Below are 10,667 nucleotides of genomic sequence, written 5' to 3' on the forward strand. Positions count from 1 at the left end.
TCTTTACCACCCAGAAGAAGATAGCTGAGCTGACTAAGGATCTCGAGGTTCCTGACCGTCTTTGAGAGACCATCGAGACCTTATCTGCTGAAGTGAACAATCTTCAAGATGAAAGGACTTCTCTTTGAGCGGTTCTTCATCGGGTGGAGGAGGAGAAGTAGTCTAAGGAGGAGGAGCTTACGATCGAGGTGGCGAAGCTGAAAGAGAAAGTTAATGCTCTAGAGACAGCCGGTCTTGAGCTCTTCTATGACTTTTGGAAGGCTAATCCTCAGGCAAACTTCGACTACTTGGGTGATGCCAAGCACATGTACCTCGAGTTCTGCGCTTCCCAAATGGCTTATGGTGAAACTGAGGCGGCTGCTTCTACCTCCGGCCAAACTGCTGATGTACCTCCCATTCAAACAACAGATCCTCCAGCTCCTACTGGCCCAGAAGACCCGAACCAAGAGCCTGGGACTCCAACTGTTTAAACACTTCTTCTTTTATCCTTTTATTTTTATATATCTTATTCGGCCATAAGGCCTTTTCTAAGACATCATGACCGGCCAAGCGGTCTTTAAACTTGGAATTATTTTTCATTTTACAGACAACAGGCTGACCGGGCACCTTTTAATCCCGGTATTATGTGCTTTTGTTATCTTTAATGAATTTCATTCTTTGTTTATAATCATCGTGCAATTGTGATTGTTTTATTTTTACCAAATGCTTTGTACAGGTATAGGTGCCCCCAAGTGACCGAGCAGACGTATGACTCTTAGTCACTTGTTTTTTACAAGTATGTTTTTTACCTGTTCGGTGTTTTGGGTTTGACCAAACCTTTTGTGCGCACTGGATGGTAAATTAGAAACATGCTGATAATTTTGACTAAATTTAAATTTTGAAATAACTATCTTTATTCATTTATTGATCGAAAAATATATTTATTACCGTAGTAACTTACATCAGAGCTATTTGATCCAATATGATCTTTTAGCTTAACATGAAATAAAACAAATTGCAGAAATAAGAAATTGTACTTTAAATGGTGGTCACCTGACCTGAGTACTTTGTTTCTTTTGTCGAAACCTTTGAGCACATTCTGCCCAGTATGCCATTTACTTAGGAGTAAATGTTCATTCAATACTTAATGTGGTCGTCCGACCTGGTACTTTATTGGTAGTATTTTCTTAAATGTTCCCCATTCCAATACCGTGGTACTAGAACAAGTTGCATTTTTTCGTCATACTTACCTAATTTGTATGCTCCGGATTCGAGAACTTTGATCACTTGATATGGTCCTTCCCAATTAGGTCCAAGTACACCTGCCGTACTGTTTTTGGTGTCTAGGAATACCCTTCTCAGGACCATATCTCCCACGAAGAATTTTTGAGCCTTCACTTGTTTGTTGAAATATCGAGCTACTTTTTGTTGATGGGCCATCAACTTCAAGTTTGCAGTGGCTCGTCTCTCTTCAATTTCATCAAGTGATTCTGCTAGGAGTATGTGATTGGTATCTTGATTGTACATCAATCTTCTGTGGGAAGGTGGCTCGAGTTCTACGGGCAGCAAAGCTTCATATCCGTACGCCATAGCAAATGGTGTTTATCCGGTTGTCGTTTTCTCAGTTGTCCGATATGACCATATAACTTCAGGAAGCTCTTCTAGCCAATTTCCTTTGGCATCTTCGAGTTTTTTTTTTAGTGTATCATTCAAGGTCTTGTTGACTGCTTCAACTTGACCATTCGCTTGAGGATGTGCCACTGCGGAGAAACTTTTAATGATACCATGGTTTGCACAAAAGTCAGTGAAGGATTGGCTGTCGAACTGCTTGCCGTTATCTGAAACTATCTTGTACGGCAGTCCAAACCGGCATATTATGTTCTTCACAATAAATTCTTGAACTTTCTTTGATGTAATGGTTGCAAGTGATTCGGCTTCTGTCCACTTAGTAAAGTAATCAACCGCTACCACTGCATACTGCACTCCTCCTTTACCTTTGGGTAATTGTCCGATCAGGTCAATTCCCCAAATGGCAAAGGGCCATGGACTCTGCATCTCAGTTAACTCGTTAGGTGGAGCTCGAGGTATCTTTGAAAATCTCTGGCATTTGTCACACTTCTTAACATAGGCTTTCGAATCTTCAATCATCGTTGGCCAGAAGTAACCTTCCCTTAGAATTTTCTTAGATAAACTTTGCCCGGCGACATGGTTTCCACAGAATCCGTCGTGCACCTCAGATAGGAGTCGTGCAGTTTCTTCTTGAGTAACACATCTAAGCTATGGCATTGAGAACCCTCTTCTGTACATAATTCCCTCTACTATGATATACCGTGCAGCTTTCCTTCTCATTTTTCGAGCTTCTTTTTGATAATCTGGGAGTTTCCCAGAGTTGAGGTAGGCTGCTATTGGTGTCATCCAGTTTGGGGAAGTATCAATCATTTCGATTTCTTCCATGCCAGTGATGCTAGGCTCTTCGAGGAACTGGATAGGAACCAGGTTGGCCTTGTCACTTACATTGCTGCTTACCAATCGAGCTAACGCGTCTGCAGTTGTGTTTTCTTCCCTTGGAATTTGTCTGAGACCGTAGCTTTTGAATTGTGCAAGCAGATCATGTATTTTGCTCAGATATGTTATCATCCTTTCTCCCCGAGCCTCATATTCTCCGGATACATGGTTTACCACCAGCTGTGAATCACTGTAGATTTCAATGTGTTCGGCCTTCATCTCATGGGCTAGCTTTAGCCCAGCAATTAGAGCTTCATACTCAACTTCGTTGTTAGATGCTTTGAATCCAAACTTGACTGCAGCGTGTAGGTGTTGCCCCCCAAGCGTGACAAGGGCAATTCCTGCACTAGACAGCTGATCTGTAGCTGACCCGTCTACATGTAGTTTCCAGGTCGGCTTATCTTCATTTTTACTTGGCTGAGGTTTTTTTACTGGCTCAGGGTTGCTTTCTAGTATGCTTTCTTTCTTGCCTATGCATTCTACCACAAAGTCTGCTAAGGCTTGGCCTTTGATTGCTGTTCGGGGTTGGAAGGTAATTTCATATTGGCCCAACTCTACTGCCCACTTGAGTAGTCGTCCAGAAGCATCCGTCTTTCGCAATATTTGGCGTAATGGCTGGTCAGTGTATACCCGAACAGGATGAGCTTGAAAATAAGGCCTTAACTTTCTTGTTGCTAGAATAAGGCCGTAAGCGAGTTTCTCTATTAACGGGTATCGACCCTCGGCCTCAATGAGTCTTTTACTGATGTAATAGACTGGGTGTTGTATGCTGTTCTCTTCTCTGATTAGCACGACACTCACGGCATGTTCTGTGACAGCTAAGTATATTCCAAGTTCTTCTCCGTCCAGAGGTTTTGAGAGTACGGGAGGTTTTGCAAGTTGTGCTTTTAGCTCTTGGAAAGCTTTTTCACATTCCTCCGTCCACTCGAACTGCTTGTTTCCTCACAGGATATTGAAGAATGGGACACACTTATCCGTTGATTTTGAAACAAATTCGCTGAGTGCGGCGATCCGACCAGTCAAACTTTGCACTTCTTTGGTTTTAGTTGGCGAGTTCATATCCAGGAGGGCTTGAATCTTCTTTCGATTGGCTTTAATTCCTCGGGCATTGACGATGAAGCCTAAAAACTTTCCCGAGCTGACTCCAAAGGAACACTTTAAGGGATTTAGTTTCATATTGTACTTTCTGAGGACTTTGAAGCATTCGTCTAGGTCGTCTATGTGCCCCCCAGCCTTTCTGGATTTGACGAGCATATGATCCACGTACACTTCCATTTTTTGTCTGATCTGGTCTTTAAACATTTTGTTTACCAATCTTTGGTATGTAGCTCCAGAGTTTTTCAAACCAAACGGCATTACTTTGTAGCAATATAGACCTATATCTGTTTGGAAACTTGTATGTTCTTGGTCTGGTGGATGCATTTTGATTTGATTGTAGCCTGAGTAAGCGTCCATGAAGCTTAATATTTCATGCCCTGCTGTTGCATCTATGAGCTGATCGATCCTTGGAAGTGGAAAACAGTCTTTAGGGCATGCTTTGTTGAGGTCTGTGAAATCAATACAGACTCGCCATTTCTTGTTCGGCTTGGGCACTAATACTGGATTTGCGACCCAAGCTGGGTAGAAAGCTTCAATTATAAAATTGTTGTTGCGTAGCTTTTCTACTTCTTCCTTTAGGGCTAATGCTCGTTCTTTATCCAGTAGCCTTCGCTTTTGTTGGACTGGCCGGAAGTTGGGATCGATATTTAGAACGTGTGAAATGATAGGAGGATCAATTCCAACCAGATCCGCATGTGACCAGGCAAAAACGTCTAGGTTTGCTCTCAAAAATTTTATCAATTCTGATTTTACTTCGAGCAAAAAACCCTTTCCTATCTTTAGCTTTCTGGTTGGGATATCTGGATCGATCTCGATCTCTTCTAACTCTTCCACAGGTCAAACATTACTGCTTGGGTCCCCAAGTCGAGGATCAACATCTTCATCTCCGCCTTAGGAAGTTCTCTACTTGGAAATGTTTTTTTCCCTTGTTTGTGCTCTGGCTAGAGGATACTTCATTCTTAGCCTTGGCCACTCCAAGGTTATAACATTCCCGAGCAGACTGCTAGTTTCCTCTTAGACACCCTACCCCATTCTTTGTTGGAAACTTCAGGCATGAGTGGAATATTGATGTGATAGCCTTTAAGTCATACAAGGTCGGCCGACCTAGCATTACGTTAAAAGCTGAAGGAACATCTAATATCAGGAATTGCGACATGATAGTCATGCTCATCGGAGCTTGTTCAACAGTGAGGGGTAGACGAATTTGTCCTAGAGGTGCAACTCCTTGACCGGAGAAACCATAGACAGGCTGGAGACATGGGGTTAGATCCTTGAGTTAGAGTCCCATCTTTTCATAAGCAGTTTTGAACAAGATATTGGAAGAGGCTCCATTATCAATCATGGTTCTGGCCACCATTTTATTGGCTATTTGGACTTCCACGACCAATGGGTCGTTGTGCGGAAAATTAATTGTGATAGCATCTTCATCGTTGAAGGTTATGGTAGGCCCTCCTGCCCGTGGAACTTTGGGCTTCCTTTCTTCCACGGCCAGGATAACTTCTTCTTGCTCGTGCTGCACTGTTCGGGCATACCTCTCCCGAGCTTTTCCCAAATCTCCAGCAATGTTCGGGCCTCCAACAATAACTTGCACATGCCCATCTACTAGTGGAGGTAGCAAATCCTAGTTATTATCGTTCCTCTGACCCTGATCGGTCTTGACATACTTCTGTAGGTGTGGGTTGTTTTTCCTTATCAGTAATTCAATTTCCCGCTTCAAGTTGTAGCATTCATTAGTGTCGTGGTCGTAGTCTCCGTGGAATCGACAAAACTTTGTCATGTCCCTCTTGTTGACATCTTTCTTCATGGGCCCGGGCTTCTTATATGGGGCCAACGACTGAGTTGCCATGTAAACACTTTCTATGTCTTCGGTCAAGATAGTGAATGCAGTATACTTGGCTTGATTCTCCCAGGGAGCTTGTTCAAATTTGCCGCCAAATTTTCCTTTCTTCCCATTTACTTGCCTGTGGTTGTTGTTAGAACGTTTACCACTTGAGCTTGAATTACTTGGGTAATGGGGAAGTTTGGCAGATGTTCCAGTTAGGGGTGTTCATAAAAGCCAAAAAACCGAAACCGACCATCAAACCGACCAGACCGCAACCGAATTTTCGGTTCCACGTCATCACCGAATTTGGCGGTCGGTTTCGGTTTCAGTTTTTTTGACATGGCAGTCGGGGAATGGGAATGGGAATTGGGGTTTGGGGTTTAGGGTTTTGGGTTTTTGGTTTAGGGTTTAGGGTTTTGGGTTGGGTTGGGGTTGGGGTTTAAGGGTTAGAGGTTAGGGTTTGGGGTAGGGTTGGGGGTAGGGGTAGGGGTAGGGGTTTGGGATCAGGGGTTCAGGGGTCAGGGTTCAGGGTTCAGGGTTTAGCGTTTGGGGGAATGAGAATGAGAATTGAATAAAAGAAAATTTAAAATGCATAAAAATTTGATAAAAATCATTAAATTTTTTCTCTTGTTACATGATAATTGTCGTTCCTTAAATTTCAAAATAGAATATTCATTCCACCAAAATGGTTGAAATGGCATTCTATTGGAAAGACATTCTAATACTTTAAAAAGAAAATAAACAAAAGAATGGAATGAAAATAATTTCTTTTCCTTCCATTTCATTACCTCTAACAAAATGCCACCTAAGGGTCTGTGTTCAGGGGTTAGGGTTCAGGGTATTGGGTGTTGGGGTTAGGGTTTGGGGTTTAAAGTTTGGGTTCTAGCGTTTAGGATTTAGGGTTTAGGGTTTTACGGTTTAAGGATTTGAGGGTTTAGGGGTTTAGGGGATTTGGGTTTAGGGTTCAGGGTTCAAGTTTCAGGGGAATGGGAATAGGAATGAAAATAATATAAAATTTAAAATGCATAAAAAATTGATGAAAATCATTAATTTTTTTCTATTGTTACATTGGAATTGTTGTTCCTTTTGTTATACCCAAAATCTAGCTGGCACTTTAGAGGATGACTCGTGTTAACCTTAGAGAATACGAATCAACGAATGTAATGACATATATTAATTTCTACCCTAAGAATTGAATATGAAGATTTCTTTCACGTGAAATTTTGTTAAAATGGCCCCTTAATTGAAAAATTAAAAATATTCTTCTTTACATGGTAAATTTTAACAAGTTCTTTCTTTAATCTTACACTCGTTAGTGTTCTGTTAAAATCTCACCCTACACATCTCAAAAATTGTGAAATTTTATGAGGATGAAGCCAAGAATGTTGTGCATCAATTTTTTAATGGACACGTTGCGAGATAAAGTATTTTTCATGCACTAACAATAATTTTAATCGAAATAGTAAAAATCACACATTTCTGATAGTGGTACCCCTTTGTGAAATGTGGCCCGGACCCGTCGTAGAATTTTTTTTTCCACTAGTCACAAGATTTTGTACTAATAAGACATGAATATGAAGATTGGATTCAAGTTAAATTTTGTTAAAATGGCCCTCTAATTAAAAAAAAAATGAAAATATTCTTCTTTTGAAGGAATATTTTAACAAGTTTATTTCATTATCTTACACTCGTTAGTGTTCTGCTAAAATCTCACCCTACACATCTCGAAAAATCAAAACTTTTCAAGGACGAAACAAAGACTGTCATGCATCACTTTTCTATTGGACACATTGAGATATAAACTAGTTTTCATGCACTAACAATCATTTTAATCGAAATAGTGAAAATGTCACATTTTTGATAGTGGTACCCCTTTGTGAAATATGGCCAGGCCCCATCTCGAAATATTTTTTTCCACTAGTCACAATGAATTCTTACTACTAAGACGTGAATATGAAAATTGGATTAGCGTTAAATTTTGTTAAAATGGCCCCTAATTTTAACAAGTTTTTTCGTTACTCTTACACTCGTTATTGTTCTGTTAAAATCTCACCGTACACATCTCGAAAAATCATGAAATTTCACAAGGATGAAGTCAAGACCGTTGTGCATCACTTTTCCATGGGACACGTTGAGAGATAAAGTAGTTTTCATGAACTAACAATCATTTTCATCAAAATAGTGAACATTTCACATTTTTGATAGTGGTACCCATTTGTGAAATGTGGCCCGGACCCATCTCTGAATATTTTTTGCCACTAGTCACAATGAATTCGTACTACTAAGTCATGAATATAAAGATTGGATTTGCATTAAATTTGGTTAAAATATTCCCCTAATTAAAAAAAATTGAATATGTCCTTCTTTTTAAATTTTTTTCTTACGCTTGCACTCGTTAGTTTTCTCTTAAAATCTCACCCTACACATCTCAAAAAATCATGAAATTTCACAAGCACAAAGCCAAGACCATTGTGCATTACTTTTCTGCTATTTATATTAAGAGAAAAAGTAGTTTTCAAGCAGTAATAATCATTCCAATTGAAATAGTTAAAATTTTACATTTCTAACAGTGGTACCCCTTCGTTAAATGTGGCCCGGACCCATCTCGAAATATTTTTCTCATTAGTCACAATGAATTCGTACTACTAACACGTGAGTATGAAGATTGGTTTGAAGTTAAATTTTGTTAAAATGACTCCTATTTCAAAAATTGAAATATTCTTTTGTTTAGGATAAATTTCAACAAGTTTTTTCCTTACTCTTAAAGTCGTTAGTGTTCTTTCAAAATCTCACCCTAGACATCTTAAAAAATTGTGAAATTTCATAGGGACGAAGCGAAGCCCGTTGTCTATAACTTTTCTATTGGGGTTTGGGTTTGGGGTTTGGGGTTTGGGGTTTGGGGATTTACGATTTGGAGTTTTGGGTATAGGATTCGGGGTTTGTGGTTTGTGGTTTTTAGGTTTGGGGGTTTGGGGTTAAGTTGTTTTACATTAGGTGTTTGGGGTTTGGGTTTGGAGTTTTGAGTTTGGGGTTTGGGGTTTTTATGTTTTGGATTTAGGGTTTTGGGGTTTTGGATTAGGGGTTTGGGTTTTGGTGTTTAGAGTCTTTGGATTTTGGGGTTTTGGTGTTTGAGGTTTAGGGTTTGGGGTTTTATGACTAGGGTCTAGGGTTTAGGATATTGGACCAAGTATTTGGGGTATGAGGTTTTAAGTCTGGGTTTGGTGTTTAGGTTTTAGGGTTTGGGGTTTTAGGGTTAGGGTAAATATGAAGATTGCTTTCACGTAAAATTTTGTGAAAATAGCCCCTTAATTCAAAAATTTTAAATATTATTCTTTACAGGGTAAATTTTAACAAGTTCTTTCTTTACTCTTACACTCGTTAGTGTTCTGTTAAAATCTCACCCTACACATCTCGAATAATCATAAAATTTCACAAGGATGAAGCCAAGACCGTTGTGCATCATTTTTCTATGGGACACATTCAGAGATAAAGTAGTTTTCATGAACTAACAATCATTTTAATCAAAATAGTGAAAATCTCAAATTTTTGATAGTGGTACCCGTTTGGGAATTGTGGCTCGGACCCATCTCGGAATTTTTTTTGCCATTAGTCACAATGAATTCGTACTACTAAGTCGTGAATATAAAGATTGGATTTGCATTAATTTTGGTTAAAATATCCCCCCTATTAAAAAAAATTGAATATATCCTTCTTTTTAAAGTTTTTTCTTACTCTTGCACTCGTTAGTTTCCTCTTAAAATCTCACCCTAAACATCTCAAAAAATCATGAAATTTCACAAGCACAAAGCCAAGACCATTGTGCATCACTTTTTTGTTAGTTATATTAAGAAAAAAGTAGTTTTCAAGCAGTAATAATCATTCTAATTGAAATAGTTAAAATTTTACATTTCTAATAGTAGTACCCCTTTGTGAAATGTGGCCGGGACCCATCTCGAAATATTTTTCTCCACTAGTCACAATGAATTCGTACTACTAACACGTGAATATGAAGATTGGTTTGAAGTATAAATTTGTTAAAATGACTCCTATTTCAAAAATTGAAATATTCTTTTGTTTAGGATAAATTTCAACAAGTTTTTTCCTTACTCTTACAGTCGTTAGTGTTCTTTCAAAATCTCACCCTACACATCTTAAAAAATTGTGAAATTTCATAGGGACGAAGCCAAGACCGTTGTCTATAACTTTTCTATTGGGGTTTGGGTTTGGGGTTTGGGGGTTTACGAATTTGGGTTTTGGGTTCGAGGTTCGAGGGTTTTTGGTTTAGGATTTGGGGTTTGTGGTTTAGGGTTTTTAGGTTTGGGGGTTTGGGGTTAAGTTATTTTACATTAGGTGTTTGGGGTTTGGGTTTGGGGTTTTGAGTTTGGGGTTTTGGGTTCTAAGGTTTGGGATATAGGGTTTTGGGGTTTGGGATTAGGGGTTTGGGGGTTTGAGGTTTAGGATTTGGGGTTTTATGACTAGGGTCTAGAGTTTAGGATCTTGGACCAAGTATTTGGGGTATGAGGCTTTAAGTTTTGGTTTGGTGTTTGGGTTTTAGGGTTTCGGGTTTTTGGGTTAGGGTTTGGGGTTTGGGATTTGGGGTATGGTGTTTTTGTGTTTGGGGTTTATAGGTTTGCTGTTTTGGGGATTAGGGTTTGGGGTTTAGGGTTTGATGTTTGGGGTTTTAAGGTTTTACGGTTTATGGGTTTTGGGGTTTAGGGGTTGGGCTTTGGGATTTGGGTTTTAGGGTTTCGGGTTTGGCGTTTTGTAATTTTGGCATTTTGGTTTTGGGGTTTGGGGAATCGTTATGGGAATGGGCTGGGGAATGGGAATGGGAATAGGAATGGAAATTAGAATGGGAATGGGCATGGGTCGGAGAATGGGAATGGGGATTGGGAATACGAATAGGAATGGGAATGGGAATGGGAACGAGAATGGAAATGGAAATGGGAATGGGAATGGCAATGGGAATGGGAATGGGCTGGGGAATGGAAATGAGAATGGGCTAGGGAATTAGAATGGGATAGGGAATAGGAATGGGAATGGGAATACGAAAGCAAATAGCAATGGGAATGGGTCGGGGAATAGGAATGGCAATGCTAATGGGAATGCGAATTAGAATGGGAATGGGAATTTGAATGGGCCAGGGAATGGGAATGTGAATAGGAATGAGAATGGGAATGGGAATGGGTATAGAAATGGGAATGGACTAGGGAATGGGAATGGCAATGTGAATGGGAATGGGAATGAGAATAGGAATGCGAAT

Source organism: Cannabis sativa, chromosome 8, assembly GCF_029168945.1.
Source record: "Cannabis sativa cultivar Pink pepper isolate KNU-18-1 chromosome 8, ASM2916894v1, whole genome shotgun sequence".
NCBI classification, from domain to species: domain Eukaryota; kingdom Viridiplantae; phylum Streptophyta; class Magnoliopsida; order Rosales; family Cannabaceae; genus Cannabis; species Cannabis sativa.